Here is an 18,562-nt window from a genome sequence, read left to right as displayed (position 1 = left end):
CTTTGTTTCTGATAGCTTTATGCCTAGAGTAAAGAGTAATTGCTTAAAACCAGAAGTTACAGAAAAAGTATGGGAGAAAACAGGATAACACACAGTAGTCATGTTTGAATTTTGAAACAATTACTGAGTGGGAGGTTGTAATTAGCTGTTACAGGAATGCACAGAGTGCAAGCCAAATGTGTTGAAACTTTGGGATTTATGTTTGACTCAGAGTAAATGTCAGTATGAGTGGTAGATCCAAAACATCTCACAAGTCAGGCTTCTATCTTAAGAAAACTTCAAGCAGAAAACCAGCAGGCAAGAGAAAAATGATAGACAGCTCATTGTGTCACAGGCTTTACCATGATTTTCAATGGAGCAGAACTGCATGTTGTCCAAGCTTTGATAACTATCCTGAAGAAGCTATAAAGTGCACATGGTGGAGTAATACAATAAAAAGACACTACTGTTTACATAGGTACATTTTCTGCCTATGTTTTCCATGGACTTTTGAGAGGTAGAGTAGGAAAGCAAAAGACACAATAAAGCGTTGACTTACAGAGGAGATGGCAGTCATTGTTACTTTGTTCATATTAGGAAAATATTCAGAAGTGGGAATTCTGTGGCAGCACTTTTGTCTGAAGGCTTTGCATGCCCTGCCTGCATTTCTTCTGCTGACAGAAAAAACATTTGAAGGTAGTACAGCCCTTCAGGTATTTTGTACCATACATCCATGTCTGGGGTTCATCCATCTGGGTAACACAAACATTCTTCAGTCTGTGACAGCTGAGCACTCCTCGCACATATTGCTTCTGCCAGCTGTATTGTAGGACACCAGCCTCAGGAAGAAAGTCAAAGTTACCAGCATTGCTTCTATGGATGCCTTGTTAAAACTGTCACATATAGGGTCAGCACCTCTCTACCAGTGCAACCGTCCTAAATCTCTGAAGTTTTAATTTTTTTAAATAGGTAAATAAAGGCTACATAGGCACAACCTGAATGAACTGTTCTGAGGATTAAATATAAACCTCTCTATAAGACAAAACCCAGACAGAACTTAATCCAGGAAATGAGGGTTGGTTTGGTTTAGGTTTCTTCTAATTTTTATTTTTTTTTTCTGATAATGATGCTATCACTTTTCTAAGAGTCAATTTTGGTTCTCCACAGGAATTTCAAGGGAATTTGCAATGAAATTTATTTCCCTGAAGTCAGGTTTTATGCAGACACGCTAATTAATTCCTGTGAAAGAATGACTGAGTTTGGTCAGACACAACTGCACTTTTTTCTGACTGCAAAAGGTCATAGCAGTTGGGCATTGCCTAAAGTTTGAGTTATCTAAGTAACTTTGTGTTCCCTTGGTTCAGTCACAGCAGAAGCCAGAAGACACTGCCTCAGAATCCTCTTTCCCATCTCTTTCCCTACCCATACCATTTGTATGCATGGTTGAAAGATCTGAATTTATCCTTCAGCTATGTATCATACTGCCCTAAAATGGCCTTGACATGGGCTTTCTTCAGGAAACTTCTGGATTTACCACATTTGATTGGCAGGAAATTGCCCTACGAGTGACTGGGAGTATGCTGATCATAAGGGAATCTGAGATAAAAGCATATTTTGATAATTGCCACTATACTTCACAAGTAGTAACATGGGCTTTAAAAAAGACATACTTAACTAAATTCTTTAAACACTTCAACAAATTTGTCTGGAAAACAGAGTAAAGCATAAGCAAATAGATTTAGCTAAACAGATTGAGAGTGAAAGATAATTATATCAAGCTTCCCAAGTACCAGGATGTTTTCCAAAGGTAATAAAGGCACTATGACCTGAATTATCCCTTCAGCCAAGCCATATCTTTGCAAATACGAATTTTAACCTAGGCTGAAAAAGATTTTCATGTAATTAATATTGGTATCAAAACACATTGCAGACAACAAGTTGATAGACTTTGAACCGTTTAAATACCTCACAGATAATCCTCAGAAGACATGTAAATTACAGGAATACCATGAACTCTTACATACAATTAATAAAATCTTTCATAAATACTGTTCAGGTAAACTATTAGTGGGCATCCTAATCAACATGGGTAGTTGATGAAAGAAAAATAGTGTAGTCATGTTCAGAGCATGAGAACATGTAGTCATGAGAAGAGCAATGACAGTATGGCTATATACATTGAAATAATACTAGGAAAAACAATTCTTTTTTTTTTAAAAAAACCCAACTATTCCAGTTTGTTTGGAACGTGCATAAGGGAATACAAGGAGAGAAACAAATGACTAAGGACAGTTAGTTAACTATCCTAGTTAAGGATAGTTAGCTAAGGATAAAAGTTAAGGAAAGAGCCACTAAGTTTTGTATGCTGTAAGGCTATCTCAGTATGTACCATGGCAGACCATGTTTACATTTTAAAAATGAGCAACTTAAATTTACTCAGTTTTGATCTTCTAAATCTGAAATTCAGTAGCAGTCTGAGAGGATATACTGTCGAGCATGTTTAGTTTATGGAAGTGGAAAAATAAATCAGGTACTATGACAGGGATGGTATAGGAGTCATGAGCAAATTAGAGAAGAGCTGGGAACACTCTCCAAAGCTGCATTCAAATAGACTCTCAGTATCTTTTTGGAAAGTGAGTTCACCTTTTGTGTTAGGTCTCAGTACTCACCGAGAAGAACTTGTTATAAAAAAAAAACATGGTAAATATGTCTATGTGGATTTTAGAAGGGTGGAAAGGCAAGTTCATAATCGTATTCACATAATACAGGAAACTTGGGTCTAAGGGCATCATGGTAGATGGAGAGAAGAGAGGAGAGCTGAAGGGTAAAAAAAAAAAAAGAGATACCAGTCTGCCAGTCCATCTTTATGCTACTAAGAGATAAAGAAATGATTGTGCAGTTCCCTGTTAGGCACATTACAGTGTTTTCCATATCAGTTTTGTCTTTCCAAGAGAAACTGTTTCTTTGACAGCTTCTGTCCCTGAGCCTTGGACACAGAAATGAAAAGGCTTCTTGCCTTTTCATGCTTTTAAATATAAATTCAGTAAGGGATAGGAACAGTCCCAGTTGCCAGTACAGGTTGGGAACTGGGCTGTTGGAGAACAGAAGAAGAGAAATAAACCTGAGGGTGCTGGTGGATGGAAGGATGACCCTGAGACAACAACCCTTGTGACCAAAGGCATCTTGCATTAGAAGGGGGATGGCTACTAGGTCAAGAGAGGTTCTCCTTCCTCTCAGGTCAAGAGAGGTTCTCCTTCCTCTCTACTCTGCCCTCATGAGGCCACATCTGGAATACTGTGTCCAGTTCTGGGCCCCTCAATTCAAGGACAGGGAACTGCTTGAGAGAGTCCAGAGCAGAGTGACCAAGATGATTAAGGAAGTGGAACATCTCCATTCTGAGGAAAGGCTGAGGGAGCTGGGTCTCCTCAGCTTGGAGAAGAGGTGAATGAGGAGTGACCTCATTAATTTTTATAAATACATGTAGGGAGAGAGCCAGGAGGAGGGTGCCAGGCTCTCTCAATTATACCCAATGACAGGACAAGAGACAACAGATCACAGAATCACAGAATCACAGCATAACAGAATGGTTTAGGTCAGAAGAGACCTCCAAGGTCCTCTGGTCCAACCTTTGACCAACACTATAAACTAACTACTAAACCATGTGTTACGGTCAGAGGTAACATTAAAATTTATTTTTGTTTTGGATCCGTGAAACAAAGTCCAACCATAGAAGGGTCGGGTGCAAGCAGATTTTATTTGACAATTGACATAGGCAAAATTATAGAGGTGAGCAAAAGAGGGAGAGAGGAAAAGAAGATACAAGAGAGAGAGAGAAAAGTGGAGAAAAAAAGGGTAAGAAAGTGGGAAGGAAGACTGAGAGAGAAAAGTCACCAGCAGGGGCCCAGATGTCCAGTGAGTTTCTTCAAGATGGTGCTGATCCTGGACAGGGTCCGATGCAGAATGGCATCTGCATCAAGAGATGACAAAACAGCCCCAGCATGGACAGCCAGATATACCCCTGAGCTCCTTTTGTTCCCAAGGGGCAGCTGTCAGTCAGCTGCCACAGAAGCCAGGGGCATTGGCATCAGAGCCATTGCAGACAGGCTGCCTGCAGGGGGGGAGCTTCTGCAGAAGGGTGCAGTCCCCCACCCACTCATCAGTTCTGATCTCCTTCCAGAGGTCACCCCTGTTCTGCTTTGTCCAGGCCAGGTCCATAAGCATCAGAGCCATTGAAAACAGGTTTGCCTGGATGGGGGGCTCCCAGCACACAAGTCTTATCTCTTTCCAGGCATCACTCCCTGCTCCATTCCAGCCACCTCAGCCAGGTACATCAGCATCAGTACAATCAAGGTGTCTTCCTCCACCCTGGCCAGGATAATCGTGCCTGGAGGGACATTGCAGCATTGGAGGCCCTCAGAAAAAGGGGAGCAGTCTCCACCCAGCTGTTAGTTCTTACTTCTTATCTCTTCCTGAGGTGTAACCCCAGGCTCAGCTCTGGCCAGGTCAGGTCCTCCACCCTCGCCAGGGCTGTTCACTTTAAAATTGCTCTTTTGAGACAATTTCAAATCAGTGAGGTCAGATTCTCACACCATGTCCTTGAGGAACAGGTCCAAATGCCTTTTAAATGCTTCCAGGGATGGTGATTCCACCACTGCCCTGGGCCATTCCAATGCCTGACAAGCCTCTCAGAGAAAAAATATTTCCTCACATTCAGCCTAAACCTCCCCTGCCACAGCTTCCATCCATTTCCTCTGGTTCTATCACAGTTCACTCAGGAGAAGAGGCTGTTTCCCTCCTCACTCCAACCTCCCTTGAGGGAGTTGAAGAGAGCTCTAAGGTCTCCTCTCAGCCTCCTCTTCTCCAGACCAAACACCTGTAGCTCGTTCAGCCACTCCTCACAGGAGTTTGTGCTCCAGGCCCTTAATGAGCTTTGTTGCCCTTCTCTGGACACCCTCCAGCACTTCTGTGTCCCTCCTATAGTGAGGTGCCCAAAACTGAACACAGGACTCAAGGTGCAGCCTCACCAGACTGAGTACAGAGGGATGATCACCTCCCTGTTCCTGCTGGCCAAAGTGTTCCCAATACAAGCCAGGATGCCATTGGCCTTCTTGGGCCACATGCACACACTGCTGACTCAGATTAAGTTGACTGTCAACCAATACCCCAGATCCCTTTCCAACTCACAGCTCTCTAACCACACTTCCCCAGGTCTGTAGCTCACCATGGGGTTGTTATGACCCAGGTGCAAGACCTGGCATTTGGCCTCATTAAACCTCATACAATTAACCTTGGCCCATTGGCCCAACCAGTCTAAGTCCCACTGTAAGGCTTCCCTACCCTCCAGCAGATCCACACAGCCACCTAGTTTGGTGTCATCTGCAAATTTACTGAGGGCACACTCAATCCCCTCATCCAAATCATTAATGAAGAGATTAAAGAGAAGAGGCCCCAGAGCTGAACCCTGGGGGACACCACTCGTGACCAGGTTACCAGACAGATTTAATTACATTCACTACCACTCTTTCAGACCAGCCATCCAGACAAATTTTATCTAATGCAGGGTATCCAAGCCAAGTGCCAGAAGTTTCTGAAGAAGAATGCTGTGAGAGACAGTGTCAAAAGCTTTAAAGTCTACATAGACAGTGTCCACAGCTCTTCCCTCATCCACTAGGAGAGTCATCTTGTTGTAGAAGGAGATCAGGTTAGTCAGACAGGACCTGCATTTTGTAAACTCATGATGACTGGGCCTGATCACTTGGTTATCTTGTATGTACCATGTGATTGTACTCAATGTGACTTGATCCATAACCTTTCCTGGCACCAAAGTCAAACTGGCAGGTCTATAGTTGCCCAAATCTTCCTTTCAACCCTTCTTGTTGATTTCTCAAGGTCCCTTACAACCCCTCACTTTCTGTGATTCTGTGATTAGAAGTTGATTGCTATCATCCCAGTGGCTTTGTGGCTTTCTTTTCACAATGTAAGTCTGTACCTTTGCTGACCTGACCTTTTCTCTGACAGGACAAGAGCTTGTAAAAAAATTAGTATGGATAAATTTCAGTAGTGATTTTCCAGTCAGTGAGAACCAGATACTTTTCAGACCCAAGGCACAGGTTTCTCAGGGCCATGTCCAGATGGTTTCTGAATATTGCCAAAGATGAAGACTTCACAGTTTCTCATGGTGATCTGTGCCAGTGTTTGATCAACTACACAGAATAAAAATCAACCAACCAAACAAATAAACTCAAAAAACCTAAGTATGTTTAAGTGCAATTTTGTGAATTTTAATTTCTGCTCATTGTCTCTCATCCTGTCACTGTGTACCACTGAGAAGACCCTTGCTCTGTTTTTATTTCTGCAGGACTTCTCTTCTCCAGGCTAAACAGTCCCAAATCTCTTAAGTGCTCCTCATATTTCAGACACTCTAATCCCTTGATGATTTTAGTAAAATAATCCCATCCTTTAGCCTACTAGCAGAGCTCTTCCTAATACAATACAGCACGCAGTGCAGCCTACCCAGAATTCTGGGAAATAGAGTGTGAACTCCAGATCTCAGGATCTGCTGTCACTGACGATGTGTAGCGTCAGCCAAATTGGCTATATTTATTGCTTTGATGACAGAATCTAAGTGACTTATTCACTGTATTTCTTATTGCCAACAGGGAAATTTTATTATATGCCTGTTAGTTCTTCAGTAGAATGTCATCTTTGCTCTTGATGCTGTTTTATTATTTGGAGAAATTGCAAAGGAAAGGAGTGTCTGTTTACATTTTTGTTTTTGAAAATAGCTTCAGTGATTCCATGGCATTAAAGTGAAACCACAGAATGGTGAGTTGGGGTTGTGTTTATTTGAATGCAGGAAGAAAAATCAGGTTTCATGGTTGAAGGTTAACTTCTTCCAGGGAGTAGAAGACAAGTTATTCTCTGCTAGTCTTTGTCTATAATACCTGTTTGGATACTGCATTGACTTCTCAAGGGTAAAGAGGGAAAGTGCTAGTTTTTTTTGATCAAAACCTTATTACTGCCAAGTTCCTACTAATGCCCATGTTTCCACTTCTGAGCAATGAAAGAAGTTGTTGTGTGTTCCCTCATCAGTATAGCACCTGATTAAATTAAAGCTGATTTTGTATTAATCTGATTTTTGTTTGTTTTGTTTTAAGGGGACATAACGCCAGGTGTTTGCTTAACTGCTTGAAGTGCACTCTTGTGTTGGATTCCTTATGATTAGAATTTATAGAATGAATGTGGACAACTAAATTTCCTTTTAGTAAAGCTGTATCAGCTGTATGTTCAGTATACTGAGGGCTTTTCTCTGTGTTCTGTTCTGAAGTCTATAGCCTTCACAGTTTCCCATTTCTGTTACAGTAGTGGTTTTTATGTGGAATTAGTATAAAATACATTTTTAAACAGGAATGACCACATAATCAGGGCCCTTGGCTGATGTTCTCAAAGGTCACAGAATTCTGTTGAAAGGCAATCAATAGACATTAATAATAATAATTTTACAAATTAAATCTTAATTTTTAGTTTCTGAGTAGCCTGAAGACTGCACACTGCACAGAAATCTGAACTGAGTAGATTAAATGAATGTAACCAGAATGGCTTAATAAATTACATTAAATGCAGGACACAAAATGTTGTAAGTGATAAATGTACAATGTTTCTGCCAAAACAATTGCCTTTGCTGTTGATTTCTAGTAAATCCATTGGGAAAATGTGGGCTCAAGTCAAAACTGGTGAGAATGCTAAAATGATGGATGTTTGTAGAACCATAGAATGCCAGGCTGGAAGAGACCTCAAGGATCATCTTGTGTAACTTTTCTTGACAAAAACATGATCTAGAAAAGATAGCCAAGCACCCTGTCCAGCTGAATCTTGAAAATGTCTGATGTTAGGGAATTCTTCACTTCTTTGGAGAGATTATTCCAAAGTCTGATTGTCCTGAGCAAAGACAAGGATCAACGCTCTTGAGCTGCTGGCAATGCTGTGCATAATTCTGCCCTGGATGCTGTTGAAAAATATGATTAACACACTCTTGTGTTTAATAAGTATGCATTTTTTTATGAAGCATTTTGGAGTATATGATTAATATGAAAGTCTGCTTGTACCATTGGTCTCAAGATAATCCTTCAGTGTTTGTAGGTAGTAGGAAGTTTAGCATCTTTGTGAAAAATGTCCTGTCAAACAAACCCTATCCTTAAAGTCATATCACATCTCTATTTTTTTTTTCCCTTTTTTTTTCTTTTTTTTTTCTTTTTTTTCTTTTTTTCTTTTCTTTTTTTTTTTTTTTTTTCTGTTTAAAAATTTGTTTTTTGAAAGCACAAACTAAACTGGCAAGGAATGCGTAGTTGTAGTCATATGCTACAGCATTTGACAAAAGAGCAGTGGAACATATTGAGAAAGATTTTATGCATTTTAGTCTAATTAAAAAGACAAACAAAAATCATCCAGGCTCTTGTTGCCAGAGCTACTGCTCAGAATGAGACCTTACAAAGATAAATAAGTTCTGTGAGCATAGGCTGGTCTGCAAAACACTTACTCAGCCCCTGTTTCCAATTGGAGTGATGAAGCTCTCTGTAGTACATCGTATTTTGATTAAAAGTTCTGACACTGATGCCAAGCCTTGCATACAAAGATGTTCAGAAAAGCATCCATGTAGTCCATAAGAAAATATCACAAAATGGTACAGTGTGGACTTTCAACTATTTAGCTGGAAATTCCAAGCATATGGAGTCTGCTAAGGGCATGGTGATCCAGAAACAAGGCTTGGCATTCTGTAAATCAGACCTGCCCAGGATGTGTATACTGGAAGGGAAGCATCCAGGACTTTTTCCCTACTTTAAGGGGTAAAGAAGAGACAGAAGAAGGAACAGAAAAAATTAAGTTTCCCTGATAATGTCATGTATTCATGGCCTGGTATGTTTTAAAATGTCTCCAATCAAGTAGGTTGAATTAGCCAATTATTTTTTGCCAGATGATCAAAACCCATGGAGAGCTTATGTTAAGAGCCAAGGAAATTGCTCTTTGGATACATTCTCTTCCATTGTCTTGAAAAAGAAGACTGCAAATAATTCAAACACTTCGAAAGAAAGAGGTCTCAGTGGGCAGCAGCTGTGGCAGATTAGAACAGCTGAATCCAGTATATGACATGTTGAGATCTAATAGAACAAATACTCTGGTACATAACTTCATGACCATTTCACATCCATAAATACCCCTGAAGTAGTCCAGGTGCCTGTGAGATTTGCTGACATGATAGGCTGTTTTTAGTTAAGTACTATATTTTGTTGACTTTGTTCTTCAGTGATTTTTTGCTGATGAGGAAAGATCTGGAGAGATACAGTTTTTTGTGAGGCTATGGTGTTTCCTGCAGAGTTTGTTCATCAGTGCCAGCACAGACTTGGGCCTGTTATGGACTCTTTAGTTCTATATAAGGTTGAAGAGCCAAGTGTTTAAAATAGGTCTCACCACATTTGTTTGTTGGTTTTGGGGTTTTTTTTGTGTGTTTAGAAATACATATAACGTTCATATCTTCTTTTTTCAATTACAGGTAGATTGTTATTGACCTTAAGAGAGTTCTCTGTATTAGATCATTTTTGTGTGTATGCCATTATCTTTGCCAAATACTAGTTTAACAATCTGAATGTTCTTCTCTGGCTCTTAAGAAATGAAGAATTGCAGAACTTTTATACTTTTAAAACCCACCAGTCATTAAGAATTATCAATAAGACTCAGAGGTTAATCACTTTTTGTATTGTTAGAAATGGGCTTGTAGTTTTATAGATTTACTTTCTTATGCTTTTATTTTCCTGGCTACTGTAAACTAAGTAGAACTGCTCTCTTTGAAGAGACAATACAACCTCATTTGTCATAAAATTTATAATTAAGAATGATTGTACTTAAAGTACTGCTCCTTTTTGTGTTCCTGTTTTATATAGACAGTTGTCTATGCAGAAGGATGTGACTTAACAGCATGGTAACAACTTACTAAAATAAAAATACCAGAAGGAAGCTGATTCTTTAGCTGAAAAGGCAAATTGGTCTTTAATGATACAATAATTCTGGCATCCTAGGAGATTCAAATTAGAAGATTTTAGACTTCTTAAGCAAAAACAGTCAGGTTAATTCAAGTTCTAAATGCAGTGCCATTCCAGAAACAAAAATTACAAGCTAAATATTGAAACACAGAGACAGATGGACATTATTGTTATTTCTTTCTTTGCCTCTAAGTTATTTTCCAGATGATTTTTGCAAAACAATATAAAGGGCTCATTAAGCAAAGCAAAATTCATCATGACTTATAATTTTTGCTTACCTTTTTTTGCCCCATGTTTATTTACTTATATTTAAAATAAGAAATTAAGGAAATCTTTTTTGATTCTGTAGAGATGCAATAACCCTTTTTCTTTTCCTCAGTAATAAATTCTCTCTTCTTCTGCCAGAAGCAGAAGAATAAGAGTTCTCAGTTTCTTCTCTGAATCAATTTTATCTTTCTAACTGGGAAAAGCTGCTATTCATAGATCAGAAACTTCCTTCCACTCTAACTTTGTGGGATCTATTGCCTTTGTATGCTCACTCCATTTAAAATCTCTGCTAAGTCTATTGCTTTAGGGTGAAAGATCTGATATTTGCTGTTCAGCATGCCATTTCAGATGCAGAATTCTCTTAGGTCTTTAAAGCAGCATGGAATAATGTACCTTCTCTACTCTTATAGCTTTTTTTTTTTTTTTTTGGTGCAGTTCCACAATACTAAAGAAACTTGTTAAGATTTTAAATTGGAATATATATAGCTAGTATTGTCTGAACAAGCATACTTTGTTCTTAAGTATGTCAAATGGAAAATGTTGGTAGAAGTGGGCACAAATAAACTGTATGTAGAAGAATTGTGCTGGCATACAACAGATGAGGTTTCATGGGGTTTGTTTTTTGTCGGTTTTTTTGGTTTTGTTTGGGTTTTTGTGGGTTTATTTTTGGGGTTTTTTTTTTTTGTTTTGTTTTCAGCAAAGGAGTCTCATTTGACCTGGATAACTGAAAGTTTCAAAGTTTTAGCTCTTAATTGGTTTGGTTTGTTGTTGTTTGTTTTTTGTTTGGTTTGTTTTGTTTTCAAATAGAGATGTAATTACAGGAACTTCCTAATCAGTTTATTGTTGAAAGTTCTTCCTATTAGGTTACTGAACAAATCCAAGACTTATTGAAAGAAGCAAACAAAACGAGGATATTATGTGAGATAACCTAGTAGAATAAGAATCAGAATTTGAAAGATCTAAGTTCCTTGTAAAAATTCTATGAAAATTATCCATAAAACTATCAGAAAGAAAAAACGTTCTTTCAGTTCTCAGAGAAACACTTTGATTTGATAACTCTTTAGCGTAAATTAGTGAGATATTTGAGTAATCTGGATAATGGATGAACTGAAATAGTGCTACTGTATTCCAGCTCCTTCTGGCTTATAGAGAACCATCTGAGAGATGTCTCAGCATTCTGGGACAGCTTTTTGTCTAGATGTGTTACTCTTTAGTGTGACATACCTTAGCTACACCAGCTCATATCAGCTGTTAATAACCAGTGTGAAGGACCCCACTGCTGCTTCATCTTCCTGTGTTTACCTAGTTAATTATATGGGATGGTTGTTTTGGGAGTGAAAAGACATTATATACCACAGGCTCATCTTCCCATGCACATGCTGGCATCTGGATCTTGGTACACACTGGGGAGAAGTGCAGCCACTTCAGTGTGGCACTGGATGTTATTCAGCATGAGTTTTCACTCTTTAGCTATTTTATGACAAGATGAGTCAGGCATCTTTTTTCCTTTGTTTGCAGTTTGGAGCCAGAATGGATAAAGAGGACTTGAGTGAACTGCTGACTGTATGACACATATGAATAATTTCATTTACAGGTGCTGGGATTCTTTTTCCTGCTGTACACGGGTGTGCAGGTTTCTCAATTTGATGGCACTATGAAATAATGATTAATAATAATCCAGTCATGTTTATGGTATTATATTAATGACCAAAATTATTAGGGCATGAGACTTAGTGCTAAATTATGATTGCATATTTAATATTTCAAATTTATTACTTGAGCTGAACACCTGCTTAGGAATTACTATTGCATCATGAGTTAGGAGAATTAATATATTACTTCCTACGTTATCAATGAGATTAAAATTGATATTTTCAGCTGTTCCTCTCTGGCTATATCTATATTGTTAGAATATTATTTTGAGGTACAAACTCTCCCGTCACCCATACCATTTTCATTTTAATCATGCATTAGACTGATTCCACTTGCAGTGGAATTCAATTTACAGGCAATTCTGAAGTCTGGAGAAGCAGCTGCAAGGGTTTGACTTGGTCATGGGCTTGTCTTTTTGAAACTAAAAAGTGTGAAGTAGTATTGAAGCTACATGATTTGATGAAGCCACACCTCAGCTTCCTTGGAATTTTTGATGTTACTCAGTTCATGTCTCTTCATGCAAAATTGGTGTAAATATTTGGAACTGTCATTTGTGATTCCTTCAGCTCACCAAAAAGAACATGATTAGAAGTAGAGTGTACAGCTATTTGTTCCATATAAAATCCTTCACTTAGGATGATGGTGTTTGGACCAGTGTGCATGTGTGTAGATTCAGAGCTTCTACTTCAGAGGGAAAGTCCTTGTAAATTCCAGGGTGCTTTCTCTAAATCTCAGCTATTATGTTCCTCATGGTTTTGAACAGCAACAACTGTTTGGCTCTGTTGACTATGCTCTACAGTTCTTTCTAGATCAAGGTGCAGGAAAACTAGAGAGTTAAAAAATCAGCTTCCTTAAAGTTTGTTTTTCTTCTAGGCATACTTAACAGTTTCCTGGAGCCTGGTGTCTTTTATGGTAAAAACAAAAACTGGATGGAAGTAAGATTTCTTTTGTCCATGGAGGTCTCTGTGTATTTAATCTTTATCAGTGATCTGGATGAGGGGATTGAGTGCACCCTCAGTAAGCTTACAGATGACACTAAATTGAGGATGATTATTGATCTGTCTGAGAGTAGAAAGGCTCTGCAGAGGCACCTGAGCAGTCTGGCTTGACAGGCCAGTGTCAGCTGTATGAGGTTCAACAAGGCCAAGTGTCAGTGCACTTGAGCCAGAGCAACTCCAGACAGTGCTACAGGGTTGAAGGAGAGTGGCTGGAAAGCTGCCTGGCAGAAAAGGACCTGGGTGTGCTGGTTGCAATTGCTGAGTATGAGTGCCCAGATGGCCAAGAGCATCCTGGCCTGTATCAACAATAGTGTGGCCAGCAGAAGAAAAGTGATAGTGCCCCTGTATTTGGGACTGCTGAGGCTGTACTTTGATTACTGTGTTCAGTTCTGGGCCCCTCACTACACAAAGGACATCAAGATGCTGGAGCACATCCAAAGAAAGGCAACAAAGGGGTAGAGAACAAGTCTTGTGAGATGCAGCTGGGGGAATTGGGATTGATTAGTATGAAGAGGATGCCAAGGGGGACTTTCTCTCTCAGCTACCTGAAAGGTTGTAGTGAGGTGGGGGTTGGCCTCTTCTCCCAGTTAACAGAATGAGAGGAAGCAGCCATGGGAAGTTTAGACTGGATATTCAACTTCTTCACTGAAAAGGTTATCAAACACTGAAACAGGCAGCCCAGGGAACTGGTGGAGTCACCATCCCCTGAGCTGTTAAAAAAAAACATGCATTCATGGCACTTCAGGACATGGTTTAGTTGGCATGGTAATGTTGGGTTGGTGGTTGGACTTGATGATCTTAGAGGTCTTTTCCAACCTTAATGGTTCTATGATTGTTTGCAGAGTGATGCCCTTGATGTGCAAAATTGTTCACTCATTTGAATTTGTATACTGAGGAAAAAGACTTACAGCACTATCCACAATTGAATTGGTTCTGCTAAATAACTCTATGGCAAATCAATAACCCAAGTGCTGCTATAGTATCTTAGAAAATTCCTGGTTTCTTCACTGTATCAAAGGATCTGTGGGCTTTAGCATAAATTGCAACACCAGTGTTACAGGTCTGCCAAGGTGTAGAAGCCAGTTCATGCAAAGTGTATTTTTCAAACAAAAAGGAATTTTTTTTTTTCGCAAATGCAGTATGAGTAGTTTCTCATATGTATTAAGTTTTTTGAAGTACAAACAATAGGAATCATTTTGAGACACTTACTAGTGACTATTAAAGCTGAAATGGTTTGTTGTGAAAAAGGAACAGAGGCTGTATAAGAAACTGTGTGCAAAAGATGAACAAATAATGCAGTGTCCAAAAGGTTTTAGAGATTATGTCTATATGCAGATTGTGAATATTGGACTTCTTGGTTTGTTTTATTTTGTTTTCCTTTTGGTCTTTTCATGGGCTTCTGTTTGTAACGTTAAACTTTAGGAGGAACATTTGCTGACAATAACCTGGTCTCATTTCAAACTCATCTGGAAGCAACTGCAGCTTCCAATGCATATTTAAATCTGAAAGAATTGGCTATGCATCAGCACCAGTGGGGAAAAGCCCAAACAAGAAATGTCCTAATTCTTCCTTTTTTTCACTGATCTGAGGTGTTTGAGGAGAGGTTTGATACAAACACATGAAGGTGTTGCTGTAAGATCTCAAGCAAAGAGAGCACTGCATATACAGTGAGAGAAAATCAAGAGTTTTGGGGCTGGAAAAAAGAAAAACATCCAATTCTCAGATGTTAGGGTGCTTAAAAGAATCTTTCATGCAAGCCTTTCTTAATTTACAATTTGATTTCACCAGGAAGAAGGGGCATGTGCTCGGTAAGTTGGACTATTTCACTACTTTATTCTGCAAAAATACCTGTGTTTCTTGATAGAAGGCATAAAATCTGTAAGAAAATTGAACTAGGTTAGCTTCTGAGCTGGAGTCTTGTGGCTTCCAGCAGTTTGACACATTGCTTCATTTCCTGAGAAATGACAGAAGAGAGACACTGCCTTGAGAGGCTGCAATGGGGAGGCCAAAGAGGGTGTCTGCAAAGACCTTCAACTGCAACATCCGATGGTTCTTCCTGCTGGAGGTTTTGCTGTTGGGATTTTTGTAAGACTTTCCATTGAGATGCAGTGAACAGTCATGTGCTTTGTCAGCATGTCTGATGGACAAAGGCAGAGACAGCATGCCAGGAGATGCAGTGAATGGCAAGTGCCAGGAAAAGGCATAGCTGAAGAAAAGCCCATAAATCATTAGAAATGCACCAGAGCAGGCAAACAGATCTTTTCTGCTAAGCTCTCTTACAATGTGATAGTAATATATGCATAAATTAAAAATGTTTATTTCCTAGTTTATTCACCAAACGCAGTGACTCAAAGTCTAGGAAGAGTGAAAGGCTCAGTTCCAAGATGTTTATGCACAAAAAAACCAGGTTGCATTTAATTAAGGAGAAAATGAGATTCTCTGTGTGAAAATCTACAGTGCATACAGACATTAGGTTTTTGGGGCCTCAGTGGAAGATGCTTGTCTAAGCATCATGTCTAAACCACATGATTTTGTTTAAAAGACGTCATAAACCCCAAACCACATGATTTTCACATATTCAAAACCACTTCTTGTTTTAAGTTCTGCACACAAAAACCCTATTCTTGTAGATGAGTCCTTCTACTATATTCACCATCTTTCTGCTGTTGAAATAGGATGAACTCATGAGAGTGCTACTGTGGCAGAGAGAGCTGTCATCACTAGTAAGGATTCTTGGCTACATAGATATGCCTGAGTATATGTCCTGAGAAGTTATTCCACCCCTGTGCTGACAGAAGATGTGCATGCACAGGCAGTGGTAAGATCAGAACTTGTATCATTCGTGTAAATCAGGTCTTATAGCCCAGGGAAAGAGGTAAGGAAGATATTTTTAAACAGCTAAAACTCAGTGAGTCAGATGAATCTTCTCTAGAACTATAAAGCAGTTGATTTCAAAATCAAAAGGCATTCTTGAAGATGTCTTTTGGGGGTTCTCCATGTGTAAGTAAGGTGGGAGCAGCAACAGTGTGAAGTAATATGAAGATAGAGACATGCCAACATATTTAATTACAAACGTGCTCTTGTTGAAAGAGAGAGAGATACATCTTGATTAAAAATTCTTATTACTTTCCTCTCCTTCTTAGGCAGGTCAACTTTTTAATCATCAGTTTTATTATTCATTATGAGGAGACTAATGAGGCCAGAATTTGGTCCAGTAAGATTAATTTTTGCAGATAGGAAAACTACGTTGTCAGTGTCACTTGATTTATTCAAAAATATGACTGAATGTGCTATAATTTTTAAGGGGAACTATAATGGTTATAAAAAGAAAATATTTAATTTCAGCTTCTGCTTTTCCTAGCATGAAATAAGAAACATCTGCATGAGTCATTAGCTCATAGCTGAACAATACATTAGCCTAAGTCAGCAACAAAAGCAAGTAGTGGATTAACTTTGTCCTCACTGGTGGTGTCATTTGGATCAGCCTTAGTTATATTAAAACAACAGACCCTGACCAATGTAGCATAAACAAAGCAATTAAAATAACAATCTGATTGAAAGCTGTAGATACTTCCAAAACACTAGTATGTTCAACACTTGCTCTCTGAGGGTGGAAGATGAGACCTGAGCACTTTCAAAGAATCAGTAATAAAAATTTAAATAGAATAATTATATTCCAGGCATTTCAGCTGAATATATGAATGCCCAAAACTCTGGAACAAAAAGTTTCTTAAAGTAAGGAGTGTGAATATTAAACTAGCAGTCTGTGAATCTTGATGAGGTTTGGAATTTGGATGTGTAGAGCATTTCCTTCATACATCTTAGAGTTAAATACAGAAAACTGAAGTGCACAGTTCTTGTTTGGTCCTGTTGAAATTAAATTGATAGCAATACTTTAGAGAAAATGCTGACCCCTGTTTAGGAAAAAAATAATCTGGCTAGTCAGTATCAAATTAAATGACACATTTTTTATATAATTTAATTTGCCACTGATTTTAATTTCATGCTCTGCCTGAAACAAACAGCATTGTGTCCATGTTTCTTATGAGCTCTCTTAATTCAAAAATTGCCCATAGAAGCTCCACTGTTCTTCTTTGACTTGGCAGCCCTAAATCACAGCCCTGTTCTGCTCTTCTTAGCAAGTTTTGTCTACTTCATCTCTATAGGGCTGTTTGTCCTGTGAGATATGTGATGATCCTACACAAGCAGAAAGCTACATTTTTTGTTTTGAAGTCACTTAGCTTGGTTGGATAGGCAGAAGCTGAGAACTCTACTGGTTGAGCAGATAGGAAGAAATGGGACTTGTGAGTGCCAACTAACAAATATAGTTTTATTGTTATGGTCTGATCTATCTTATTTGGATAGGGAGGAGACAATTTAGTTTTTATAAACACAGAATTTTTTTCATGTCATTAGCCAGCATGTGGTACATGAAACACAGTGGCTGATGGAGGGAGATGAAGTGATGAAGGGAGAATGATTAAAAGGAATCAAAATGGCCTAGCAAGGCAGCTGAGTAGTAGCATAACAGAAGGGGAGGGAAGTGATTCAGCAGTTCAAGTGAAAATTCAGGAAGGTTAAATTTTGCTGATAAGTGGAATGTGTAATCTGTAGGTCTGTGTCATCTGTAGGACATTTCAGCTCTTTAGCAACACAGGAAAGTTGAGCAACCTAGAGAAAGGTCCTCAAACCCTTCATTTGGACAAAAGGGTGACAGAAGAGCTGAGCATACAGGTGTCATGCTTCAGGGAAAGTAGAAAAATACGCTCAGTTTATAGGATTGTATGGCAAACAAAATCATGCCCTACTATTTATGTAAATATACCTATGAAAGAAGCTGTTTTTAGTAAATGAGAATTTAAACATTTTCGAAAAACCTGAAGTGCATTCATATTAGGTGTTTTAATTTATTTTTTTTTATTACTTTTATGTATATATTTTAATAAATGTACACCATTGCATTTAAAACTAATACTCAGGGTGCAACCTGAGCTGAGTTGGTTTTCTGATTTGCTATTAGGATTCATGAAAATTAGGACCAGAACAGACCACTAGGATGTATACTTTGACCTCTTGTAATTCACAGTGTGCTATCACACCCAAGTCTTGCTGCACAAGGTCCAAAGGGTCAGAATAAAGCCTTGTATTTTCTCAGGAAGCTTACAAATGTGACATCCACAGAACAGAAGGGGGATTTTTAGAGTAGGGAATTTGAGGTGAAACAAGCCTAGCTTGTTGGCAGTGTTTGCTCTAAAAGTAGCTAGAAAATGCCATTGTTTTGATTACACGTATTTCAGGGTAATTTACATGATTACTGCTGTGGCACAATATACAGTTGTACATTCATCTAGCAACATCACTTCATGTTTTGAGGCACTTGTCTCCAATTTAATGAACTTCCTTACCTTTTTCAGCACGATGTATTTAAAAGGAAAACAAAAAGATTTTCAGTATCAAATTTATTCTCTATACATAAATATTGCTTAGCTGTTTGTATTGCCTGGGTAACAGAACTCCCTAACACTTATTTCTGGTTATTTCATGTTCTGTTACCATTTCTGAGGTGTTAATTTTCTCTTTCTTTGACACTTTAAAGCCTTTGCTGAAATCTAGACAGAAGAACTGATTACC

The 18,562-nt window shown here is 38.7% G+C and overlaps 1 protein-coding gene across 1 annotated transcript in view; it reads left to right on the top strand.

Moving 5' to 3' along the window:
* The window catches only part of EDIL3 (EGF like repeats and discoidin domains 3), a 227,626-nt gene that overhangs the window by 67,361 nt on the left and 141,703 nt on the right, over nucleotides 1-18,562 (top strand). The window lies entirely within an intron of this gene.

Source organism: Heliangelus exortis, chromosome Z (genome assembly GCF_036169615.1).
Source record: "Heliangelus exortis chromosome Z, bHelExo1.hap1, whole genome shotgun sequence".
Classification (NCBI taxonomy): domain Eukaryota; kingdom Metazoa; phylum Chordata; class Aves; order Apodiformes; family Trochilidae; genus Heliangelus; species Heliangelus exortis.
Note: the sequence above shows the minus strand (reverse complement) of the source record. Positions and strands in the feature narration are given on the sequence as shown.